The sequence below is a fragment of the Apteryx mantelli genome, chromosome 8 (assembly GCF_036417845.1).
Source record: "Apteryx mantelli isolate bAptMan1 chromosome 8, bAptMan1.hap1, whole genome shotgun sequence".
Lineage (NCBI taxonomy): Eukaryota > Metazoa > Chordata > Aves > Apterygiformes > Apterygidae > Apteryx > Apteryx mantelli.
Genome location: NC_089985.1, coordinates 1,848,364 through 1,874,693, shown reverse-complemented (window position 1 = coordinate 1,874,693; position 26,330 = coordinate 1,848,364).

Here is a 26,330-nt window from a genome sequence, read left to right as displayed (position 1 = left end):
GCCAGTGCTGGTCCTGTGGCTACAGTTTGTGTTTGTGATGTCACTTGTGGCTCAGTGCCTGATAGGCCAGTTCTGGTGATGTGGGTGCAGTTTGTGTTTGTGATGTCACTTGTGGCTCAGGGCCTGATAGGCCAGTGTTGGTCACATGGCTGCAGTTTGTGTTTGTGATGTCACTTGTGGCTCAGTGCCTGATAGGCCAGTGCTGGTGATGTGGCTGCAGTTTGTGTTTGTGATGTCACTTGTGGCTCAGTGCCTGATAGGCCAGTGTTGGTCACGTGGGTGGAGTTTGTGTTTGTGATGTCACTTGTGGCTCAGTGCCTGGTAGACCAGTGATTTTCATGTGGCTGCAGTTTGTGTTTGTGATGTCACTTGTGGCTCAGTGCCTGATAGGCCAGTGCTGGTCATGTGGCTGCAATTTGTGTTTGTGATGTCACTTGTGGCTCAGTGCCTGATAGGCCAGAGCTGCATATGTGTGTGCAGGTTTGTTTGTGATGTCACTGGTGGCTCAGTGCCTGAGAGGCCAGTGCTGGTGATGTGGCTGCAGTTTGTGTTTGTGATGTCACTTGTGGCTCAGTGCCTGATAGGCCAGTGCTGGTCACATGGCTGCAGTTTGTGTTTGTGATGTCACTTGTGGCTCAGTGCCTGATAGGCCAGTGCTGGTGATGTGGGTGCACTTTGTGATTGTGATGTCACTTGTGGCTCAGTGCCTGATAGGCCGGTGCTGGTCCTGTGTGTGCAGTTTGTGGTTGTGATGTCACTTGTGGCTCAGTGCCTGATAGGCCCGTGCTGGTGATGTGGGTGGAGTTTGTGTTTGTGATGTCACTTGTGGCTCAGGGCCTGATAGGCCAGTGTTGTTCACATGGCTGCAGTTTGTGTTTGTGATGTCACTTGTGGCTGAGTGCCTGATAGGCCAGTGCTGGTCATGTGGGTGCAGTTTGTTGTTGTGATGTCATTTGCAGATCAGTGCCTGATAGGCCAGTGCTGGTGATGTGGGTGGAGTTTGTGTTTGTGATGTCACTTGTGGCTCAGTGCCTGATAGGCCAGTGCTGGTCACGTGGGTGCAGTTTGTTGTTGTGATGTCATTTGCGGATCAGTGCCTGATAGGCCAGTGCTGGTCACGTGGGTGGAGTTTGTGTTTGTGATGTCACTTGTGGCTCAGTGCCTGATAGGCCAGTGCTGGTGATGTGGCTGCAGTTTGTGTTTGTGATGTCACTTGTGGCTCAGTGCCTGATAGGCCAGTGCTGGTCATGTGGCTGCAGTTTGTGGTTGTGATGTCACTTGTGGCTCAGTGCCTGATAGGCCAGTGCTGGTGATGTGTGTGCAGGTTTGTTTGTGATGTCACTTGTGGCTCAGTGCCTGAGAGGCCAGTGCTGGTGATGTGGCTGCAGTTTGTGTTTGTGATGTCACTTGTGGCTCAGTGCCTGATAGGCCAGTGCTGGTGATGTGGGTGGAGTTTGTGGTTGTGATGTCACTTGTGGCTCAGTGCCTGATAGGCCAGTGCTGGTGATGTGGGTGGAGTTTGTGTTTGTGATGTCACTTGTGGCTCAGTGCCTGATAGGCCAGTGCTGGTCATGTGGCTGCAGTTTGTGTTTGTGATGTCACTTGTGCCTGAGTGCCTGATAGGCCAGTGCTGGTGATGTGGGTGGAGTTTGTGTTTGTGATGTCACTTGTGGCTCAGTGCCTGATAGGCCAGTGCTGGTCATGTGGGTTCAGTTTGAGGTTGTGATGTCACTTGTAGCTCGGTGCCTGATAGGCCAGTGCTGGTGATGTGGGTGCAGTTTGTTGTTGTGAGGTCACTTGTGGCTCAGTGCCTGATGGGACATTGCTGGTCCTGTGGCTGCAGTTTGTGGTTGTGAGGTCACTTGTGGCTCAGTGCCTGATAGGCCAGTGCTGGTCACGTGGGTTCATTTTGTGGTTGTGATGTCGCTTGTGGCTCAGTGCCTGATAGGCCACTGCTGGTCATGTGGGTGGAGTTTGTGGTTGTGATGTCACTTGTGGCTCAGTGCCTGGTAGACCAGTGATTTTCATGTGGCTGCAGTTTGTGGTTGTGATGTCACTTGTGGCTCAGTGCCTGATACGCCAGTGCTGTTCATGTGGGTTCATTTTGTGGCTGTGAGGTCACTTGTGGCTCAGTGCCTAACAGGCCAGTGTTGGTCACATGGCTGCAGTTTGTGGTTGTGATGTCACTTGTGGCTCAGTGCCTGATAGGCCAGTGCTGGTCCTGTGTGTGCAGTTTGTGTTTGTGATGTCACTTGTGGCTCAGTGCCTGATAGGCCAGTGCTGGTCACGTGGGTGCAGTTTGTGACTGTGATGTCATTTGCGGATCAGTGCCTGATAGGCCAGTGCTGGTGATGTGGGTGGAGTTTGTGGTTGTGATGTCATTTGCGGATCAGTGCCTGATAGGCCAGTGCTGGTCACGTGGGTGGAGTTTGTGTTTGTGATGTCACTTGTGGCTCAGTGCCTGATAGGCCAGTGCTGGTCATGTGGGTGCAGTTTGTGATTGTGATGTCACTTGTGGCTCAGTGCCTGATAGGCCGGTGCTGGTGATGTGGGTGCAGTTTGTGGTTGTGATGTCACTTGTGGCTCAGTGCCTGATAGGCCAGTGCTGGTCATGTGGATAGAGTTTGTGGTTGTCAGGTCACTTGTGGCTCAGTGCCTGATAGGCCAGTGCTGGTCCTGTGTGTGCAGTTTGTGGTTTTGATGTCACTTGTGGCTCAGTGCCTGATAGGCCAGTGCTGGTGATGTGGGTGGAGTTTGTGTTTGTGATGTCACTTGTGGTTCAGTGCCTGATAGGCCAGTGCTGGTCATGTGGGTGGAGTTTGTGGTTGTGATGTCACTTGTGGCTCAGTGCCTGATAGGCCAGTGCTGGTCATGTGGCTGCAGGTTGTGGTTGTGATGTCACTTGTGGCTCAGAGCCTGATAGGCCAGTGTTGGTCACGTGGGTGGAGTTTGTGTTTGTGATGTCACTTGTGGCTCAGTGCCTGATAGGCCAGTGCTGGTCACGTGGGTGCAGTTTGTTGTTGTGATGTCATTTGCGGATCAGGGCCTGATAGGCCAGTGCTGGTCACGTGGGTGGAGTTTGTGTTTGTGATGTCACTTGTGGCTCAGAGCCTGATAGGCCAGTGCTGGTCACGTGGGTGCACTTTGTTGTTGTGATGTCACTTGTGGCTCAGTGCCTGATAGGCCAGTGCTGTTCATGTGGCTGCAGTTTGTGGTTGTGATGTCACTTGTGGCTCAGTGCCTGATAGGGCAGTGCTGGTGATGTGGGTGGAGTTTGTTGTTGTGATGTCACTTGTGGCTCAGTGCCTGATAGGCCAGTGCTGGTGATGTGGGTGGAGTTTTTGGTTGTGATGTCACTTGTGGCTCAGTGCCTGATAGGCCAATGCTGTTCATGTGGGTGCAGTTTGTGGTTGTGATGTCATTTGCGGATCAGTGCCTGATAGGCCAGTGCTGGTCACGTGGGTGGAGTTTGTGTTTGTGATGTCACTTGTGGCTCAGTGCCTGATAGGCCAGTGCTGTTCATGTGGGTGCACTTTGTGATTGTGATGTCACTTGTGGCTCAGTGCCTGATAGGCCGGTGCTGGTCCTGTGTGTGCAGTTTGTGGTTGTGATGTCACTTGTGGCTCAGTGCCTGATAGGCCCGTGCTGGTGATGTGGGTGGAGTTTGTGTTTGTGATGTCACTTGTGGCTCAGGGCCTGATAGGCCAGTGCTGGTCACGTGGGTGCAGTTTGTTGTTGTGATGTCATTTGCGGATCAGTGCCTGATAGGCCAGTGCTGGTCACGTGGGTGGAGTTTGTGTTTGTGATGTCACTTGTGGCTCAGTGCCTGATAGGCCAGTGCTGGTCAAATGGCTGTTGTTTGTGGTTGTGAGGTCACTTGTGGCTCAGTGCCTGATAGGCCAGTGCTGGTGATGTGGGTGCAGTTTGTGGCTGTGAGGTCACTTGTGGCTGAGTGCCTGATAGGCCAGTGCTGGTCACGTGGGTGCAGTTTGTTGTTGTTGTTGTCACTTGTGGCTGACTGCCTGATAGGCCAGTGCTTGTCACATGGCTGCAGTTTGTGGTTGTGATGTCACTTGTGGCTCAGTGCCTGTTAGGCCAGTGCTGGTCATGTGGGTGGAGATTGTATTTGTCATGTCAGTTGTGGCCTAGTGCCTGATAGGCCAGTGCTGGTGATGTGGGTGGAGTTTGTGTTTGTGATGTCACTTGTGGCTCAGTGCCTGATAGGCCAGTGCTGGTGATGTGGGTGCAGTTTGTGTTTGTGATGTCACTTGTGGCTCAGTGCCTGATAGGCCAGTGCTGGTCATGTGGGTGGAGTCTATGGTTGTGATGTCACTTGTGGCTCAGTGCCTGATAGGCCACTGCTGGTCATGTGGGTGGAGTTTGTGGTTGTGATGTCTCTTCTGGCTCAGTGCCTGGTAGACCAGTGCTGGTCATGTGGGTGGAGTTTGTGTTTGTGATGTCTCTTCTGGCTCAGTGCCTGGTAGACCAGTGCTGGTCATGTGGCTGCAGTTTGTGTTTGTGATGTCACTTGTGGCTGAGTGCCTGATAGGATATTGCTGGTCCTGTGGGTGCATTTTGTGTTTGTGATGTCACTTGTGGCTCAGTGCCTGATAGGCCAGTGCTGGTGATGTGTGTGCAGTCTATGGTTGTGATGTCACTTGTGGCTCAGTGCCTGATAGGCCAGTGCTGGTCACGTGGGTGCAGTTTGTTGTTGTGATGTCATTTGCGGATCAGTGCCTGATAGGCCAGTGCTGGTCACGTGGGTGCAGTTTGTGTTTGTGATGTCACTTGTGGCTCAGTGCCTGATAGGCCAGTGCTGGTCATGTGGGTGCAGTTTGTGGTTGTGATGTCACTTGTGACTGAGAGCCTGATAGGCCAGTGCTGGTGATGTGGCTGCAGTTTGTGGTTGTGATGTCACTTGTGGCTCAGGGCCTGATAGGCCAGTGTTGGTCACATGGCTGCAGTTTGTGTTTGTGATGTCACTTGTGGCTCAGGACCTGATAGGCCAGTGTTGGTCACATGGCTGCAGTTTGTGTTTGTGATGTCACTTGTGGCTCAGTGCCTGATAGGCCAGTGCTGGTGATGTGGCTGCAGTTTGTGTTTGTGATGTCACTTGTGGATCAGTGCCTGTTAAGCCAGTGCTGTTCATGTGGGTGGAGTTTGTGGTTGTGATGTCACTTGTGGCTCAGTGCCTGATAGGCCAGTGTTGGTCACATGGCTGCAGTTTGTGTTTGTGATGTCCCTTGTGGCTCAGTGCCTGATAGGCCAGTGCTGGTCCTGTGTGTGCAGTTTGTGGTTTTGATGTCACTTGTGGCTCAGTGCCTGATAGGCCAGTGCTGGTGATGTGGGTGGAGTTTGTGTTTATGATGTCACTTGTGGCTCAGTGCCTGATAGGCCAGTGCTGGTGATGTGGGTGCAGTTTGTGTTTGTGATGTCACTTGTGGCTCAGTGCCTGATAGGCCGGTGCTGGTCATGTGGATAGAGTTTGTGTTTGTGATGTCACTTGTGGCTCAGTGCCTGATAGGCCAGTGCTGGTGATGTGGCTGCAGTTTGTGGTTGTGATGTCACTTGTGGCTCAGTGCCTGATAGGCCAGTGCTGTTCATGTGGGTGCAGTTTGTGATTGTGATGTCACTTGTGGCTCAGTGCCTGATAGGCCAGTGCTGTTCATGTGGGTGGAGTTTGTGTTTGTGATGTCACTTGTGGCTCAGTGCCTGATAGGCCAGTGCTGGTCACGTGGTTGCAGTTTGTTGTTGTGATGTCATTTGCGGATCAGTGCCTGATAGGCCAGTGCTGGTCACGTGGGTGGAGTTTGTGTTTGTGATGTCACTTGTGGCTCAGTGCCTGATAGGCCAGTGCTGGTTTACGTGGGTGCAGTTTGTGGTTGTGATGTCACTTGTGGCTCAGTGCCTGATAGGCCAGTGCTGGTCCTGTGTGTGCAGTTTGTGGTTGTGATGTCTCTTCTGGCTCAGTACCTGGTAGACCAGTGCTAGTCACGTGGCTGCAGTTTGTGTTTGTGATGTCACTTGTGGCTCAGTGCCTGATAGGCCAGTGCTGGTCCTGTGGTTGCAGTTGGTGGTTGTCAGGTCACTTGTGGCTCAGTGCCTGATAGGCCAGTGTTGGTCACATGGCTGCAGTTTGTGTTTGTGATGTCACTTGTGGCTCAGTGCCTGATAGGCCAGTGCTGGTGATGTGGGTGCAGTTTGTGTTTATGATGTCACTTGTGGCTCAGTGCCTGATAGGCCAGTGCTGGTCCTGTGTGTGCAGTTTGTGGTTTTGATGTCACTTGTGGCTCAGTGCCTGATAGGCCAGTGCTGGTCACGTGGGTGCAGTTTGTGTTTATGATGTCACTTGTGGCTCAGTGCCTGATAGGCCAGTGCTGGTGATGTGGGTGGAGTTTGTGTTTGTGATGTCTCTTCTGGCTCAGTGCCTGATAGGCCAGTGCTGGTCATGTGGCTGCAGTTTGTGGTTGTGAGGTCACTTGTGGCTGAGTGCCTGATAGGCCAGTGCTGGTCACGTGGGTTCATTTTGTGGTTGTGAGGTCACTTGTGGCTCAGTGCCTGATAGGCCAGTGCTGGTCATGTGGGTGCAGTTTGTGTTTGTGATGTCACTTGTGGCTCAGTGCCTGATAGGCCAGTGTTGGTCACATGGCTGCAGTTTGTGTTTGTGATGTCACTTGTGGCTCAGTGCCTGATAGGCCAGTGCTGGTGATGTGGGTGGAGTTTGTGTTTATGATGTCACTTGTCGCTGAGTGCCTGATAGGCCAGTGCTGGTGATGTGGTGGAGTTTGTGTTTGTGATGTCACTTGTGGCTCAGTGCCTGATAGGCCAGTGCTGGTCACGTGGGTGCAGTTTGTGTTTGTGATGTCACTTGTGGCTCAGTGCCTGATAGGCCAGTGCTGGTCACGTGGGTGGAGTTTGTGTTTGTGATGTCACTTGTGGCTCAGTGCCTGATAGGCCAGTGCTGTTCATGTGGGTGCAGTTTGTGATTGTGATGTCACTTGTGGCTCAGTGCCTGATAGGCCGGTGCTGGTCCTGTGTGTGCAGTTTGTGGTTGTGATGTCACTTGTGGCTCAGTGCCTGATAGGCCGGTGCTGGTCCTGTGTGTGCAGTTTGTGGTTGTGATGTCACTTGTGGCTCAGTGCCTGATAGGCCAGTGTTGGTCACATGGCTGCAGTTTGTGGTTGTGATGTCACTTGTGGCTGAGTGCCTGATAGGCCAGTGCTTGTCCTGTGTGTGCAGTTTGTGGTTTTGATGTCACTTGTGGCTCAGTGACTGATAGGCCAGTGCTGGTGATGTGGGTGGAGTTTGTGTTTATGATGTCACTTGTGGCTCAGTGCCTGATAGGCCAGTGCTGGTGATGTGGCTGCAGTTTGTGTTTGTGATGTCACTTGTGGCTCAGTGCCTGATAGGCCAGTGCTGGTCACGTGGGTGCAGTTTGTTGTTGTGATGTCATTTGCGGATCAGTGCCTGATAGGCCAGTGCTGGTCACGTGGGTGGAGTTTGTGGTTGTGATGTCACTTGTGGCTCAGTGCCTGATAGGCCAGTGCTGTTCCTGTGGGTGCAGTTTGTTGTTGTGATGTCATTTGCGGATCAGTGCCTGATAGGCCAGTGCTGGTGATGTGGGTGGAGTTTGTGTTTGTGATGTCACTTGTGGCTCAGGGCCTGATAGGCCAGTGTTGTTCACATGGCTGCAGTTTGTGTTTGTGATGTCACTTGTGGCTGAGTGCCTGATAGGCCAGTGCTGGTCATGTGGCTGCAGTTTGTGTTTGTGATGTCACTTGTGGCTGAGTGCCTGATAGGCCAGTGCTGGTCCTGTGTGTGCAGTTTGTGGTTTTGATGTCACTTGTGGCTCAGTGCCTGATAGGCCAGTGCTGGTGATGTGGGTGGAGTTTGTGTTTATGATGTCACTTGTGGCTCAGTGCCTGATAGGCCAGTGCTGGTGATGTGGGTGCAGTTTGTGTTTGTGATGTCACTTGTGGCTCAGTGCCTGATAGGCCAGTGCTGGTCACGTGGGTGCCGTTTGTTGTTGTGATGTCATTTGCGGATCAGTGCCTGATAGGCCAGTGCTGGTGATGTGGGTGGAGTTTGTGTTTGTGATGTCACTTGTGGCTCAGTGCCTGATAGGCCAGTGCTGTTCATGTGGGTGCAGTTTGTGATTGTGATGTCACTTGTGGCTCAGTGCCTGATAGGCCGGTGCTGGTCATGTGGATAGAGTTTGTGTTTGTGATGTCACTTGTGGCTCAGTGCCTGATAGGCCAGTGCTGTTCATGTGGCTGCAGTTTGTATTTTGATGTCACTTGTGGCTCAGTGCCTGATAGGCCAGTGCTGGTCCTGTGTGTGCAGTTTGTGGTTGTGATGTCACTTGTGGCTCAGTGCCTGATAGGCCAGTGTTGGTCACATGGCTGCAGTTTGTGGTTGTGATGTCACTTGTGGCTGAGTGCCTGATAGGCCAGTGCTGGTCCTGTGTGTGCAGTTTGTGGTTTTGATGTCACTTGTGGCTCAGTGCCTGATAGGCCAGTGCTGGTCATGTGGGTGGAGTTTGTGTTTGTGATGTCACTTGTGGCTCAGTGCCTGATAGGCCAGTGCTGGTGTTGTGGGTGGAGTTTGTTTGTGATGTCACTTGTGGCTCAGTGCCTGATAGGCCAGTGCTGGTGATGTGGGTGCAGTTTGTTGTTGTGATGTCATTTGCGGATCATTGCCTGATAGGCCAGTGCTGTTCATGTGGGTGCAGTTTGTGGTTGTGATGTTACTTGTGGCTCAGTGCCTGATAGGCCAGTGCTGGTCACGTGGGTGGAGTTTGTGTTTGTGATGTCACTTGTGGCTCAGTGCCTGATAGGCCAGTGCTGTTCATGTGGGTGCAGTTTGTGATTGTGATGTCACTTGTGGCTCAGTGCCTGATAGGCCAGTGCTGGTCATGTGGATAGAGTTTGTGGTTGTCAGGTCACTTGTGGCTCAGTGCCTGATAGGCCAGTGCTGGTCCTGTGTGTGCAGTTTGTGGTTTGAAGTCACTTGTGGCTCAGTGCCTGATAGGCCAGTGCTGGTCATGTGGGTGCAGTTTGTGGTTGTGATGTCACTTGTGGCTCAGTGCCTGATAGGCCAGTGCTGGTCACGTGGGTGGAGTTTGTGTTTGTGATGTCACTTGTGGCTCAGTGCCTGATAGGCCAGTGCTGGTGATGTGGGTGCAGTTTGTGGTTGTGATGTCACTTGTGGCTGAGTGCCTGATAGGCCAGTGCTGCTCCTGTGGGTGGAGTTTGTTGTTGTGATGTCACTTGTGGCTCAGTGCCTGATAGGCCAGTGCTGGTCCTGTGGCTACAGTTTGTGTTTGTGATGTCACTTGTGGCTCAGTGCCTGATAGGCCAGTTCTGTTCATGTGGGTGCAGTTTGTGTTTGTGATGTCACTTGTGGCTCAGGGCCTGATAGGCCAGTGTTGGTCACATGGCTGCAGTTTGTGTTTGTGATGTCACTTGTGGCTCAGTGCCTGATAGGCCAGTGCTGGTGATGTGGCTGCAGTTTGTGTTTGTGATGTCACTTGTGGCTCAGTGCCTGATAGGCCAGTTCTGGTGATGTGGGTGGAGTTTGTGTTTGTGATGTCACTTGTGGCTCAGTGCCTGGTAGACCAGTGATTTTCATGTGGCTGCAGTTTGTGTTTGTGATGTCACTTGTGGCTCAGTGCCTGATAGGCCAGTGCTGGTCATGTGGCTGCAATTTGTTTTTGTGATGTCACTTGTGGCTCAGTGCCTGATAGGCCAGTGCTGCATATGTGTGTGCAGGTTTGTTTGTGATGTCACTGGTGGCTCAGTGCCTGAGAGGCCAGTGCTGGTGATGTGGCTGCAGTTTGTGTTTGTGATGTCACTTGTGGCTCAGTGCCTGATAGGCCAGTGCTGGTCACATGGCTGCAGTTTGTGTTTGTGATGTCACTTGTGGCTCAGTGCCTGATAGGCCAGTGCTGGTCCTGTGTGTGCAGTTTGTGGTTTTGATGTCACTTGTGGCTCAGTGCCTGATAGGCCAGTGCTGGTGATGTGGGTGCAGTTTGTGTTTGTGATGTCACTTGTGGCTCAGTGCCTGATAGGCCAGTGCTGGTCCTGTGTGTGCAGTTTGTGGTTTTGATGTCACTTGTGGCTCAGTGCCTGATAGGCCAGTGCTGGTGATGTGGGTGGAGTTTGTGGTTGTGATGTCATTTGCGGATCAGTGCCTGATAGGCCAGTGCTGGTCACGTGGGTGGAGTTTGTGTTTGTGATGTCACTTGTGGCTCAGTGCCTGATAGGCCAGTGCTGGTCACGTGGGTGGAGTTTGTGTTTGTGATGTCACTTGTGGCTCACTGCCTGATAGGCCAGTGCTGTTCATGTGGGTGCAGTTTGTGATTGTGATGTCACTTGTGGCTCAGTGCCTGATAGGCCGGTGCTGGTGATGTGGGTGCAGTTTGTGGTTGTGATGTCACTTGTGGCTCAGTGCCTGATAGGCCAGTGCTGGTCATGTGGATAGAGTTTGTGGTTGTGATGTCACTTGTGGCTCAGTGCCTGATAGGCCAGTGCTGGTCCTGTGTGTGCAGTTTGTGGTTTGAAGTCACTTGTGGCTCAGTGCCTGATAGGCCAGTGCTGGTGATGTGGGTGGAGTTTGTGTTTGTGATGTCACTTGTGGCTCAGTGCCTGATAGGCCAGTGCTGGTCATGTGGGTGCAGTTTGTGTTTGTGATGTCACTTGTGGCTCAGTGCCTGATAGGCCAGTGCTGGTGATGTGGGTGCAGTTTGTTGTTTTGATGTCATTTGCGGATCAGTGCCTGATAGGCCAGTGCTGGTCATGTGGCTGCAGGTTGTGGTTGTGATGTCACTTGTGGCTCAGTGCCTGATAGGCCAGTGCTGGTCCTGTGGCTGCAGGTTGTGGTTGTGATGTCACTTGTGGCTCAGAGCCTGATAGGCCAGTGTTGGTCACGTGGGTGGAGTTTGTGTTTGTGATGTCACTTGTGGCTCAGTGCCTGATAGGCCAGTGCTGGTGATGTGGGTGGAGTTTGTGTTTGTGATGTCACTTGTGGCTCAGTGCCTGATAGGCCAGTGCTGGTCCTGTGTGTGCAGTTTGTGGTTGTGATGTCACTTGTGGATCAGTGCCTGATAGGCCAGTGTTGGTCACATGGCTGCAGTTTGTGTTTGTGATGTCACTAGTGGCTGAGTGCCTGATAGGCCAGTGCTGGTGATGTGTGTGCAGTTTGTGGTTTTGATGTCACTTGTGGCTCAGTGACTGATAGGCCAGTGCTGGTGATGTGGGTGGAGTTTGTGTTTATGATGTCACTTGTGGCTCAGTGCCTGATAGGCCAGTGCTGGTGATGTGGGTGGAGTTTGTGTTTGTGATGTCACTTGTGGCTCAGTGCCTGATAGGCCAGTGCTGCTCACGTGGGTGCAGTTTGTTGTTGTGATGTCATTTGCGGATCAGTGCCTGATAGGCCAGTGCTGGTCACGTGGGTGGAGTTTGTGGTTGTGATGTCACTTGTGGCTCAGTGCCTGATAGGCCAGTGCTGTTCCTGTGGGTGCAGTTTGTTGTTGTGATGTCATTTGCGGATCAGTGCCTGATAGGCCAGTGCTGGTCACGTGGGTGGAGTTTGTGTTTGTGATGTCACTTGTGGCTCAGTGCCTGATAGGCCCGTGCTGGTGATGTGGGTGGAGTTTGTGTTTGTGATGTCACTTGTGGCTCAGTGCCTGATAGGCCAGTGCTGGTGATGTGGCTGCAGTTTGTGGTTGTGATGTCACTTGTGGCTCAGGGCCTGATAGGCCAGTGTTGTTCACATGGCTGCAGTTTGTGTTTGTGATGTCACTTGTGGCTGAGTGCCTGATAGGCCAGTGCTGGTCCTGTGGCTGCAGTTTGTGTTTGTGATGTCACTTGTGGCTCAGTGCCTGATAGGCCAGTGCTCGTGATGTGGCTGCAGTTTGTATTTTGATGTCACTTGTGGCTCAGTGCCTGATAGGCCAGTGCTGGTCCTGTGTGTGCAGTTTGTGGTTGTGATGTCACTTGTGGCTCAGTGCCTGATAGGCCAGTGTTGGTCACATGGCTGCAGTTTGTGTTTGTGATGTCACTTGTGGATCAGTGCCTGATAGGCCAGTGCTGGTCATGTGGCTGCAGTTTGTGGTTGTGATGTCACTTGTGGCTCAGTGCCTGATAGGCCAGTGCTGGTCCTGTGTGTGCAGTTTGTGGTTTTGATGTCACTTGTGGCTCAGTGCCTGATAGGCCACTGCTGGTCATGTGGGTGGAGTTTGTGTTTGTGATGTCACTTGTGGCTCAGTGCCTGATAGGCCAGTGCTGGTCACGTGGGTGCAGTTTGTTGTTGTGATGTCATTTGCGGATCAGTGCCTGATAGGCCAGTGCTGTTCATGTGGGTGCAGTTTGTGGTTGTGATGTTACTTGTGGCTCAGTGCCTGATAGGCCAGTGCTGGTCATGTGGGTGCAGTTTGTGGTTGTGATGTCACTTGTGGCTGAGTGCCTGATAGGCCAGTGCTGGTGATGTGGGTGGAGTTTGTGTTTGTGATGTCACTTGTGGCTCAGTGCCTGATAGGCCAGTGCTGGTGATGTGGGTGCAGTTTGTGTTTGTGATGTCACTTGTGGCTCAGTGCCTGATAGGCCAGTGCTGCTCCTGTGGGTGGAGTTTGTGTTTGTGATGTCACTTGTGGCTCAGTGCCTGATAGGCCAGTGCTGGTCACGTGGGTGCAGTTTGTTGTTGTGATGTCATTTGCGGATCAGTGCCTGATAGGCCAGTGCTGGTCACGTGGGTGGAGTTTGTGTTTGTGATGTCACTTGTGGCTCAGTGCCTGATAGGCCAGTGCTGTTCATGTGGGTGGAGTTTGTGGTTGTGATGTCACTTGTGGCTCAGTGCCTGATAGGCCAGTGCTGTTCATGTGGGTGCAGTTTGTGGTTGTGATGTCACTTGTGGCTCAGGGCCTGATAGGCCAGTGTTGGTCACATGGCTGCAGTTTGTGTTTGTGATGTCACTTGTGGCTGAGTGCCTGATAGGCCAGTGCTGGTGATGTGGGTGGAGTTTGTTTGTGATGTCACTTGTGGCTCAGTGCCTGATAGGCCAGTGCTGGTCATGTGGGTGGAGTTTGTTTGTGATGTCACTTGTGGCTCAGTGCCTGATAGGCCAGTGCTGGTCATGTGGATAGAGTTTGTGGTTGTGAGGTCACTTGTGGCTCAGTGCCTGATAGGCCAGTGCTGGTCCTGTGTGTGCAGTTTGTGGTTTGAAGTCACTTGTGGCTCAGTGCCTGATAGGCCAGTGCTGGTGATGTGGGTGCAGTTTGTGTTTGTGATGTCACTTGTGGTTCAGGGCCTGATAGGCCAGTGTTGGTCACGTGGGTTCATTTTGTGGTTGTGAGGTCACTTGTGGCTCAGTGCCTGATAGGCCAGTGCTGGTCATGTGGGTGCAGTTTGTGGTTGTCAGGTCACTTGTGGCTCAGTGCCTGATAGGCCAGTGCTGGTGATGTGGGTGGAGTTTGTGTTTATGATGTCACTTGTCGCTGAGTGCCTGATAGGCCAGTGCTGGTGATGTGGGTGGAGTTTGTGTTTGTGATGTCACTTGTGGCTCAGTGCCTGATAGGCCAGTGCTGGTGATGTGGGTGGAGTTTGTGTTTGTGATGTCACTTGTGGCTCAGTGCCTGATAGGCCAGTGCTGGTCACGTGGGTGCCGTTTGTTGTTGTGATGTCATTTGCGGATCAGTGCCTGATAGGCCAGTGCTGGTCACGTGGGTGGAGTTTGTGTTTGTGATGTCACTTGTGGCTCAGTGCCTGATAGGCCAGTGCTGGTGATGTGGGTGCAGTTTGTGGTTGTGATGTCACTTGTGGCTCAGTGCCTGATAGGCCGGTGCTGGTCATGTGGATAGAGTTTGTGTTTGTGATGTCACTTGTGGCTCAGTGCCTGATAGGCCAGTGCTGGTCACGTGGGTGCAGTTTGTTGTTGTGATGTCATTTGCGGATCAGTGCCTGATAGGCCAGTGCTGGTCACGTGGGTGCAGTTTGTGTATGTGATGTCACTTGTGGCTCAGTGCCTGATAGGCCAGTGCTGTTCATGTGGCTGCAGTTTGTATTTTGATGTCACTTGTGGCTCAGTGCCTGATAGGCCAGTGTTGGTCACATGGCTGCAGTTTGTGGTTGTGATGTCACTTGTGGCTGAGTGCCTGATAGGCCAGTGCTGGTCCTGTGTGTGCAGTTTGTTGTTTTGATGTCACTTGTGGCTCAGTGCCTGATAGGCCAGTGCTGGTCATGTGGGTGGAGTTTGTGTTTGTGATGTCACTTGTGGCTCAGTGCCTGATAGGCCAGTGCTGGTGTTGTGGGTGGAGTTTGTGGTTGTGATGTCACTTGTGGCTCAGTGCCTGATAGGCCAGTGCTGGTCACGTGGGTGCAGTTTGTTGTTGTGATGTCATTTGCGGATCAGTGCCTGATAGGCCAGTGCTGTTCATGTGGGTGCAGTTTGTGGTTGTGATGTTACTTGTGGCTCAGTGCCTGATAGGCCAGTGCTGGTGATGTGGGTGCAGTTTGTGGTTGTGATGTCACTTGTGGCTCAGTGCCTGATAGGCCAGTGCTGGTCACGTGGGTGGAGTTTGTGTTTGTGATGTCACTTGTGGCTCAGTGCCTGATAGGCCAGTGCTGGTGATGTGGGTGCAGTTTGTGGTTGTGATGTCACTTGTGGCTGAGTGCCTGATAGGCCAGTGCTGCTCCTGTGGGTGGAGTTTGTTGTTGTGATGTCACTTGTGGCTCAGTGCCTGATAGGCCAGTGCTGGTCCTGTGGCTACAGTTTGTGTTGGTGATGTCACTTGTGGCTCAGTGCCTGATAGGCCAGTTCTGTTCATGTGGGTGCAGTTTGTGTTTGTGATGTCACTTGTGGCTCAGGGCCTGATAGGCCAGTGTTGGTCACATGGCTGCAGTTTGTGTTTGTGATGTCACTTGTGGCTCAGTGCCTGATAGGCCAGTGCTGGTGATGTGGCTGCAGTTTGTGTTTGTGATGTCACTTGTGGCTCAGTGCCTGATAGGCCAGTTCTGGTGATGTGGGTGGAGTTTGTGTTTGTGATGTCACTTGTGGCTCAGTGCCTGGTAGACCAGTGATTTTCATGTGGCTGCAGTTTGTGTTTGTGATGTCACTTGTGGCTCAGTGCCTGATAGGCCAGTGCTGCATATGTGTGTGCAGGTTTGTTTGTGATGTCACTGGTGGCTCAGTGCCTGAGAGGCCAGTGCTGGTGATGTGGCTGCAGTTTGTGTTTGTGATGTCACTTGTGGCTCAGTGCCTGATAGGCCAGTGCTGGTCACATGGCTGCAGTTTGTGTTTGTGATGTCACTTGTGGCTCAGTGCCTGATAGGCCAGTGCTGGTCCTGTGTGTGCAGTTTGTGGTTTTGATGTCACTTGTGGCTCAGTGCCTGATAGGCCAGTGCTGGTGATGTGGGTGCAGTTTGTGGTTGTGATGTCACTTGTGGCTCAGTGCCTGATAGGCCAGTGCTGGTCCTGTGTGTGCAGTTTGTGGTTTTGATGTCACTTGTGGCTCAGTGCCTGATAGGCCAGTGCTGGTGATGTGGGTGGAGTTTGTGGTTGTGATGTCACTTGTGGCTCAGTGCCTGATAGGCCAGTGCTGGTCACGTGGGTGGAGTTTGTGTTTGTGATGTCACTTGTGGCTCAGTGCCTGATAGGCCAGTGCTGTTCACGTGGGTGGAGTTTGTGTTTGTGATGTCACTTGTGGCTCAGTGCCTGATAGGCCAGTGCTGTTCATGTGGGTGCAGTTTGTGATTGTGATGTCACTTGTGGCTCAGTGCCTGATAGGCCGGTGCTGGTGATGTGGGTGCAGTTTGTGGTTGTGATGTCACTTGTGGCTCAGTGCCTGATAGGCCAGTGCTGGTCATGTGGATAGAGTTTGTGGTTGTGATGTCACTTGTGGCTCAGTGCCTGATAGGCCAGTGCTGGTCCTGTGTGTGCAGTTTGTGGTTTGAAGTCACTTGTGGCTCAGTGCCTGATCGGCCAGTGCTGGTGATGTGGGTGGAGTTTGTGTTTGTGATGTCACTTGTGGCTCAGTGCCTGATAGGCCAGTGCTGGTCATGTGGCTGCAGTTTGTGGTTGTGATGTCACTTGTGGCTCAGTGCCTGATAGGCCAGTGCTGGTCATGTGGGTGCAGTTTGTGTTTGTGATGTCATTTGCGGATCAGTGCCTGATAGGCCAGTGCTGTTCATGTGGGTGCAGTTTGTGTTTGTGATGTCACTTGTGGCTCAGTGCCTGATAGGCCAGTGCTGGTGATGTGGCTGCAGTTTGTGGTTGTGATGTCACTTGTGGCTCAGAGCCTGATAGGCCAGTGTTGGTCACGTGGGTGCAGTTTGTGTTTGTGATGTCACTTGTGGCTCAGTGCCTGATAGGCCAGTGCTGGTCATGTGGATAGAGTTTGTGGTTGTGATGTCTCTTGTGGCTCAGTGCCTGATAGGCCAGTGCTGGTCACGTTGGTGCAGTTTGTTGTTGTGATGTCATTTGCGGATCAGTGCCTGATAGGCCAGTGCTGGTCACGTGGGTGGAGTTTGTGTTTGTGATGTCACTTGTGGCTCAGTGCCTGATAGGCCAGTGCTGTTCATGTGGGTGCAGTTTGTGATTGTGATGTCACTTGTGGCTCAGTGCCTGATAGGCTGGTGCTGGTCCTGTGTGTGCAGTTTGTGGTTGTGATGTCACTTGTGGCTCAGTGCCTGATAGGCCGGTGCTGGTCCTGTGTGTGCAGTTTGTGGTTGTGATGTCACTTGTGGCTCAGTGCCTGATAGGCCAGTGTTGGTCACATGGCTGCAGTTTGTGTTTGTGATGTCCCTTGTGGCTGAGTGCCTGATAGGCCAGTGCTGGTGATGTGTGTGCAGTTTGTGGTTTTGATGTCACTTGTGGCTCAGTGACTGATAGGCCAGTGCTGGTGATGTGGGTGGAGTTTGTGTTTATGATGTCACTTGTGGCTCAGTGCCTGATAGGCCAGTGCTGGTGATGTGGGTGGAGTTTGTGTTTGTGATGTCACTTGTGGCTCAGTGCCTGATAGGCCAGTGCTGGTCACGTGGGTGCAGTTTGTTGTTGTGATGTCATTTGCGGATCAGTGCCTGATAGGCCAGTGCTGGTCACGTGGGTGGAGTTTGTGGTTGTGATGTCACTTGTGGCTCAGTGCCTGATAGGCCAGTGCTGGTCCTGTGTGTGCAGTTTGTGGTTTGAAGTCACTTGTGGCTCAGTGCCTGATAGGCCAGTGCTGGTGATGTGGGTGGAGTTTGTGTTTGTGATGTCACTTGTGGCTCAGTGCCTGATAGGCCAGTGCTGGTCATGTGGGTGCAGTTTGTGTTTGTGATGTCACTTGTGGCTCAGTGCCTGATAGGCCAGTGCTGGTGATGTGGGTGGAGTTTGTGTTTGTGATGTCACTTGTGGCTCAGTGCCTGATAGGCCAGTGCTGGTGATGTGGCTGCAGTTTGTGTTTGTGATGTCATTTGTGGATCAGTGCCTGATAGGCCAGTGTTGGTCACATGGCTGCAGTTTGTGTTTGTGATGTCACTTGTGGCTGAGTGCCTGATAGGCCAGTGCTGGTGATGTGTGTGCAGTTTGTGGTTTTGATGTCACTTGTGGCTCAGTGACTGATAGGCCAGTGCTGGTGATGTGGGTGGAGTTTGTGTTTATGATGTCACTTGTGGCTCAGTGCCTGATAGGCCAGTGCTGGTGATGTGGGTGGAGTTTGTGTTTGTGATGTCACTTGTGGCTCAGTGCCTGATAGGCCAGTGCTGGTCACGTGGGTGCAGTTTGTTGTTGTGATGTCATTTGCGGATCAGTGCCTGATAGGCCAGTGCTGGTCACGTGGGTGGAGTTTGTGGTTGTGATGTCACTTGTGGCTCAGTGCCTGATAGGCCAGTGCTGTTCCTGTGGGTGCAGTTTGTTGTTGTGATGTCATTTGCGGATCAGTGCCTGATAGGCCAGTGCTGGTCACGTGGGTGGAGTTTGTGTTTGTGATGTCACTTGTGGCTCAGTGCCTGATAGGCCCGTGCTGGTGATGTGGGTGGAGTTTGTGTTTGTGATGTCACTTGTGGCTCAGGGCCTGATAGGCCAGTGTTGTTCACATGGCTGCAGTTTGTGTTTGTGATGTCACTTGTGGCTGAGTGCCTGATAGGCCAGTGCTGGTCATGTGGCTGCAGTTTGTGTTTGTGATGTCACTTGTGGCTCAGTGCCTGATAGGCCAGTGCTCGTGATGTGGCTGCAGTTTGTATTTTGATGTCACTTGTGGCTCAGTGCCTGATAGGCCAGTGCTGGTCCTGTGTGTGCAGTTTGTGGTTGTGATGTCACTTGTGGCTCAGTGCCTGATAGGCCAGTGTTGGTCACATGGCTGCAGTTTGTGTTTGTGATGTCACTTGTGGATCAGTGCCTGATAGGCCAGTGCTGGTCATGTGGCTGCAGTTTGTGGTTGTGATGTCACTTGTGGCTCAGTGCCTGATAGGCCAGTGCTGGTCCTGTGTGTGCAGTTTGTGGTTTTGATGTCACTTGTGGCTCAGTGCCTGATAGGCCACTGCTGGTCATGTGGGTGGAGTTTGTGTTTGTGATGTCACTTGTGGCTCAGTGCCTGATAGGCCAGTGCTGGTCACGTGGGTGCAGTTTGTTGTTGTGATGTCATTTGCGGATCAGTGCCTGATAGGCCAGTGCTGTTCATGTGGGTGCAGTTTGTGGTTGTGATGTTACTTGTGGCTCAGTGCCTGATAGGCCAGTGCTGGTGATGTGGGTGCAGTTTGTGGTTGTGATGTCACTTGTGGCTCAGTGCCTGATAGGCCAGTGCTGGTGATGTGGGTGGAGTTTGTGTTTGTGATGTCACTTGTGGCTCAGTGCCTGATAGGCCAGTGCTGGTCACGTGGGTGCAGTTTGTTGTTGTGATGTCATTTGCGGATCAGTGCCTGATAGGCCAGTGCTGGTCACGTGGGTGGAGTTTGTGTTTGTGATGTCACTTGTGGCTCAGTGCCTGATAGGCCAGTGCTGTTCCTGTGGGTGCAGTTTGTTGTTGTGATGTCATTTGCGGATCAGTGCCTGATAGGCCAGTGCTGGTCACGTGGGTGGAGTTTGTGTTTGTGATGTCACTTGTGGCTCAGTGCCTGATAGGCCCGTGCTGGTGATGTGGGTGGAGTTTGTGTTTGTGATGTCACTTGTGGCTCAGGGCCTGATAGGCCAGTGTTGTTCACATGGCTGCAGTTTGTGTTTGTGATGTCACTTGTGGCTGAGTGCCTGATAGGCCAGTGCTGGTCATGTGGCTGCAGTTTGTGTTTGTGATGTCACTTGTGGCTCAGTGCCTGATAGGCCAGTGTTGGTCACATGGCTGCAGTTTGTATTTTGATGTCACTTGTGGCTGAGTGCCTGATAGGCCAGTGCTGGTCCTGTGTGTGCAGTTTGTGGTTGTGATGTCACTTGTGGCTCAGTGCCTGATAGGCCAGTGTTGGTCACATGGCTGCAGTTTGTGTTTGTGATGTCACTTGTGGATCAGTGCCTGATAGGCCAGTGCTGGTCATGTGGCTGCAGTTTGTGTTTGTGATGTCACTTGTGGCTCAGTGCCTGATAGGCCAGTGCTGGTCACGTGGGTGCAGTTTGTTGTTGTGATGTCATTTGCGGATCAGTGCCTGATAGGCCAGTGCTGTTCATGTGGGTGCAGTTTGTGGTTGTGATGTTACTTGTGGCTCAGTGCCTGATAGGCCAGTGCTGGTCATGTGGGTGCAGTTTGTGGTTGTGATGTCACTTGTGGCTCAGTGCCTGATAGGCCAGTGCTGGTCACGTGGGTGGAGTTTGTGTTTGTGATGTCACTTGTGGCTCAGTGCCTGATAGGCCAATGCTGTTCATGTGGGTGGAGTTTGTGTTTGTGATGTCACTTGTGGCTCAGTGCCTGATAGGCCAGTGCTGGTCACGTGGGTGCAGTTTGTTGTTGTGATGTCATTTGCGGATCAGTGCCTGATAGGCCAGTGCTGGTCACGTGGGTGGAGTTTGTGTTTGTGATGTCACTTGTGGCTCAGTGCCTGATAGGCCAGTGCTGGTGATGTGGGTGGAGTTTGTGGTTGTGATGTCACTTGTGGCTCAGTGCCTGATAGGCCAGTGCTGGTCCTGTGTGTGCAGTTTGTGGTTTTGATGTCACTTGTGGCTCAGTGCCTGATAGGCCAGTGCTGCTCCTGTGGGTGGAGTTTGTGTTTGTGATGTCACTTGTGGCTCAGTGCCTGATAGGCCAGTGCTGGTCACGTGGGTGCAGTTTGTGTTTGTGATGTCATTTGCGGATCAGTGCCTGATAGGCCAGTGCTGGTCACGTGGGTGGAGTTTGTGTTTGTGATGTCACTTGTGGCTCAGTGCCTGATAGGCCAGTGCTGGTCATGTGGGTGCAGTTTGTGTTTGTGATGTCACTTGTGGCTCAGTGCCTGATAGGCCAGTGCTGTTCATGTGGGTGCAGTTTGTGTTTGTGATGTCACTTGTGGCTCAGGGCCTGATAGGCCAGTGTTGGTCACATGGCTGCAGTTTGTGTTTGTGATGTCACTTGTGGCTGAGTGCCTGATAGGCCAGTGCTGGTGATGTGGGTGGAGTTTGTTTGTGATGTCACTTGTGGCTCAGTGCCTGATAGGCCAGTGCTGGTCATGTGGATAGAGTTTGTGGTTGTGAGGTCACTTGTGGCTCAGTGCCTGATAGGCCAGTGCTGGTCCTGTGTGTGCAGTTTGTGGTTTGAAGTCACTTGTGGCTCAGTGCCTGATAGGCCAGTGCTGGTGATGTGGGTGGAGTTTGTGTTTGTGATGTCACTTGTGGCTCAGTGCCTGATAGGCCAGTGCTGGTGATGTGGGTGGAGTTTGTGTTTGTGATGTCACTTGTGGCTCAGTGCCTGATAGGCCAGTGCTGCTCAAATGGCTTTTGTTTGTGGTTTTGAGGTCACTTGTGGCTCAGTGCCTGATAGGCCAGTGCTGGTCATGTGGCTGCAGTTTGTGGTTGTGAGGTCACTTGTGGCTGAGTGCCTGATAGGCCAGTGCTGCTCCTGTGGGTGGAGTTTGTTGTTGTGATGTCACTTGTGGCTCAGTGCCTGATAGGCCAGTGCTGGTCCTGTGGCTACAGTTTGTGTTTGTGATGTCACTTGTGGCTCAGTGCCTGATAGGCCAGTTCTGTTCATGTGGGTGCAGTTTGTGTTTGTGATGTCACTTGTGGCTCAGGGCCTGATAGGCCAGTGTTGGTCACATGGCTGCAGTTTGTGTTTGTGATGTCACTTGTGGCTCAGTGCCTGATAGGCCAGTGCTGGTGATGTGGCTGCAGTTTGTGTTTGTGATGTCACTTGTGGCTCAGTGCCTGATAGGCCAGTTCTGGTGATGTGGGTGGAGTTTGTGTTTGTGATGTCACTTGTGGCTCAGTGCCTGGTAGACCAGTGATTTTCATGTGGCTGCAGTTTGTGTTTGTGATGTCACTTGTGGCTGAGTGCCTGATAGGCCAGTGCTGGTCATGTGGCTGCAATTTGTGTTTGTGATGTCACTTGTGGCTCAGTGCCTGATAGGCCGGTGCTGGTGATGTGGGTGCAGTTTGTGGTTGTGATGTCACTTGTGGCTCAGTGCCTGATAGGCCAGTGCTGGTCCTGTGTGTGCAGTTTGTGGTTTGAAGTCACTTGTGGCTCAGTGCCTGATAGGCCAGTGCTGGTGATGTGGGTGGAGTTTGTGTTTGTGATGTCACTTGTGGCTCAGTGCCTGATAGGCCAGTGCTGGTCATGTGGGTGCAGTTTGTGTTTGTGATGTCACTTGTGGCTCAGTGCCTGATAGGCCAGTGCTGGTCATGTGGGTGCAGTTTGTTGTTGTGATGTCATTTGCGGATCAGTGCCTGATAGGCCAGTGCTGTTCATGTGGGTGCAGTTTGTGTTTGTGATGTCACTTGTGGTTCAGTGCCTGATAGGCCAGTGCTGGTCATGTGGCTGCAGGTTGTGTTTGTGATGTCACTTGTGGCTCAGTGCCTGATAGGCCAGTGCTGGTGATGTGGCTGCAGTTTGTGGTTGTGATGTCACTTGTGGCTCAGAGCCTGATAGGCCAGTGTTGGTCACGTGGGTGCAGTTTGTGTTTGTGATGTCACTTGTGGCTCAGTGCCTGATAGGCCAGTGCTGGTCATGTGGATAGAGTTTGTGGTTGTGATGTCTCTTGTGGCTCAGTGCCTGATAGGCCAGTGCTGGTCCTGTGTGTGCAGTTTGTGTTTGTGATGTCACTTGTAGCTCGGTGCCTGATAGGCCAGTGCTGGTGATGTGGGTGGAGTTTGTGTTTGTGATGTCACTTGTGGCTGAGTGCCTGATAGGCCAGTGCTGGTGATGTGGCTGCAGTTTGTGTTTGTGATGTCACTTGTGGCTCAGTGCCTGATAGGCTGGTGCTGGTCCTGTGTGTGCAGTTTGTGGTTGTGATGTCACTTGTGGCTCAGTGCCTGATAGGCCCGTGCTGGTGATGTGGGTGGAGTTTGTGTTTGTGATGTCACTTGTGGCTCAGTGCCTGATAGGCCAGTGCTCGTGATGTGGCTGCAGTTTGTATTTTGATGTCACTTGTGGCTCAGTGCCTGATAGGCCAGTGCTGGTCCTGTGTGTGCAGTTTGTGGTTGTGATGTCACTTGTGGCTCAGTGCCTGATAGGCCAGTGCTGGTCATGTGGCTGCAGTTTGTGGTTGTGAGGTCACTTGTGGCTGAGTGCCTGATAGGCCAGTGCTGCTCCTGTGGGTGGAGTTTGTTGTTGTGATGTCACTTGTGGCTCAGTGCCTGATAGGCCAGTGCTGGTCCTGTGGCTACAGTTTGTGTTTGTGATGTCACTTGTGGCTCAGTGCCTGATAGGCCAGTTCTGTTCATGTGGGTGCAGTTTGTGTTTGTGATGTCACTTGTGGCTCAGGGCCTGATAGGCCAGTGTTGGTCACATGGCTGCAGTTTGTGTTTGTGATGTCACTTGTGGCTCAGTGCCTGATAGGCCAGTGCTGGTGATGTGGCTGCAGTTTGTGTTTGTGATGTCACTTGTGGCTCAGTGCCTGATAGGCCAGTTCTGGTGATGTGGGTGGAGTTTGTGTTTGTGATGTCACTTGTGGCTCAGTGCCTGGTAGACCAGTGATTTTCATGTGGCTGCAGTTTGTGTTTGTGATGTCACTTGTGGCTGAGTGCCTGATAGGCCAGTGCTGGTCATGTGGCTGCAATTTGTGTTTGTGATGTCACTTGTGGCTCAGTGCCTGATAGGCCGGTGCTGGTGATGTGGGTGCAGTTTGTGGTTGTGATGTCACTTGTGGCTCAGTGCCTGATAGGCCAGTGCTGGTCCTGTGTGTGCAGTTTGTGGTTTGAAGTCACTTGTGGCTCAGTGCCTGATAGGCCAGTGCTGGTGATGTGGGTGGAGTTTGTGTTTGTGATGTCACTTGTGGCTCAGTGCCTGATAGGCCAGTGCTGGTCATGTGGGTGCAGTTTGTGTTTGTGATGTCACTTGTGGCTCAGTGCCTGATAGGCCAGTGCTGGTCATGTGGGTGCAGTTTGTTGTTGTGATGTCATTTGCGGATCAGTGCCTGATAGGCCAGTGCTGTTCATGTGGGTGCAGTTTGTGTTTGTGATGTCACTTGTGGTTCAGTGCCTGATAGGCCAGTGCTGGTCATGTGGCTGCAGGTTGTGGTTGTGATGTCACTTGTGGCTCAGTGCCTGATAGGCCAGTGCTGGTGATGTGGCTGCAGTTTGTGGTTGTGATGTCACTTGTGGCTCAGAGCCTGATAGGCCAGTGTTGGTCACGTGGGTGCAGTTTGTGTTTGTGATGTCACTTGTGGCTCAGTGCCTGATAGGCCAGTGCTGGTCATGTGGATAGAGTTTGTGGTTGTGATGTCTCTTGTGGCTCAGTGCCTGATAGGCCAGTGCTGGTCCTGTGTGTGCAGTTTGTGTTTGTGATGTCACTTGTAGCTCGGTGCCTGATAGGCCAGTGCTGGTGATGTGGGTGGAGTTTGTGTTTGTGATGTCACTTGTGGCTGAGTGCCTGATAGGCCAGTGCTGGTGATGTGGCTGCAGTTTGTGTTTGTGATGTCACTTGTGGCTCAGTGCCTGATAGGCTGGTGCTGGTCCTGTGTGTGCAGTTTGTGGTTGTGATGTCACTTGTGGCTCAGTGCCTGATAGGCCCGTGCTGGTGATGTGGGTGGAGTTTGTGTTTGTGATGTCACTTGTGGCTCAGTGCCTGATAGGCCAGTGCTCGTGATGTGGCTGCAGTTTGTATTTTGATGTCACTTGTGGCTCAGTGCCTGATAGGCCAGTGCTGGTCCTGTGTGTGCAGTTTGTGGTTGTGATGTCACTTGTGGCTCAGTGCCTGATAGGCCAGTGTTGGTCACATGGCTGCAGTTTGTGGTTGTGATGTCACTTGTGGCTGAGTGCCTGATAGGCCAGTGCTGGTCCTGTGTGTGCAGTTTGTTGTTTTGATGTCACTTGTGGCTCAGTGCCTGATAGGCCAGTGCTGGTCATGTGGGTGGAGTTTGTGTTTGTGATGTCACTTGTGGCTCAGTGCCTGATAGGCCAGTGCTGGTGTTGTGGGTGGAGTTTGTGGTTGTGATGTCACTTGTGGCTCAGTGCCTGATAGGCCAGTGCTGGTGATGTGGGTGCAGTTTGTTGTTGTGATGTCATTTGCGGATCATTGCCTGATAGGCCAGTGCTGTTCATGTGGGTGCAGTTTGTGGTTGTGATGTTACTTGTGGCTCAGTGCCTGATAGGCCAGTGCTGGTCATGTGGGTGCAGTTTGTGGTTGTGATGTCACTTGTGGCTCAGTGCCTGATAGGCCAGTGCTGGTCACGTGGGTGGAGTTTGTGTTTGTGATGTCACTTGTGGCTCAGTGCCTGATAGGCCAGTGCTGGTCATGTGGCTGCAGTTTGTGGTTGTGAGGTCACTTGTGGCTGAGTGCCTGATAGGCCAGTGCTGCTCCTGTGGGTGGAGTTTGTTGTTGTGATGTCACTTGTGGCTCAGTGCCTGATAGGCCAGTGCTGGTCCTGTGGCTACAGTTTGTGTTGGTGATGTCACTTGTGGCTCAGTGCCTGATAGGCCAGTTCTGTTCATGTGGGTGCAGTTTGTGTTTGTGATGTCACTTGTGGCTCAGGGCCTGATAGGCCAGTGTTGGTCACATGGCTGCAGTTTGTGTTTGTGATGTCACTTGTGGCTCAGTGCCTGATAGGCCAGTGCTGGTGATGTGGCTGCAGTTTGTGTTTGTGATGTCACTTGTGGCTCAGTGCCTGATAGGCCAGTTCTGGTGATGTGGGTGGAGTTTGTGTTTGTGATGTCACTTGTGGCTCAGTGCCTGGTAGACCAGTGATTTTCATGTGGCTGCAGTTTGTGTTTGTGATGTCACTTGTGGCTCAGTGCCTGATAGGCCAGTGCTGCATATGTGTGTGCAGGTTTGTTTGTGATGTCACTGGTGGCTCAGTGCCTGAGAGGCCAGTGCTGGTGATGTGGCTGCAGTTTGTGTTTGTGATGTCACTTGTGGCTCAGTGCCTGATAGGCCAGTGCTGGTCACATGGCTGCAGTTTGTGTTTGTGATGTCACTTGTGGCTCAGTGCCTGATAGGCCAGTGCTGGTCCTGTGTGTGCAGTTTGTGGTTTTGATGTCACTTGTGGCTCAGTGCCTGATAGGCCAGTGCTGGTGATGTGGGTGCAGTTTGTGGTTGTGATGTCACTTGTGGCTCAGTGCCTGATAGGCCAGTGCTGGTCCTGTGTGTGCAGTTTGTGGTTTTGATGTCACTTGTGGCTCAGTGCCTGATAGGCCAGTGCTGGTGATGTGGGTGGAGTTTGTGGTTGTGATGTCATTTGCGGATCAGTGCCTGATAGGCCAGTGCTGGTCACGTGGGTGGAGTTTGTGTTTGTGATGTCACTTGTGGCTCAGTGCCTGATAGGCCAGTGCTGTTCACGTGGGTGGAGTTTGTGTTTGTGATGTCACTTGTGGCTCAGTGCCTGATAGGCCAGTGCTGTTCATGTGGGTGCAGTTTGTGATTGTGATGTCACTTGTGGCTCAGTGCCTGATAGGCCGGTGCTGGTGATGTGGGTGCAGTTTGTGGTTGTGATGTCACTTGTGGCTCAGTGCCTGATAGGCCAGTGCTGGTCATGTGGATAGAGTTTGTGGTTGTGATGTCACTTGTGGCTCAGTGCCTGATAGGCCAGTGCTGGTCCTGTGTGTGCAGTTTGTGGTTTGAAGTCACTTGTGGCTCAGTGCCTGATAGGCCAGTGCTGGTGATGTGGGTGGAGTTTGTGTTTGTGATGTCACTTGTGGCTCAGTGCCTGATAGGCCAGTGCTGGTCATGTGGCTGCAGTTTGTGGTTGTGATGTCACTTGTGGCTCAGTGCCTGATAGGCCAGTGCTGGTCCTGTGGGTGCAGTTTGTGGT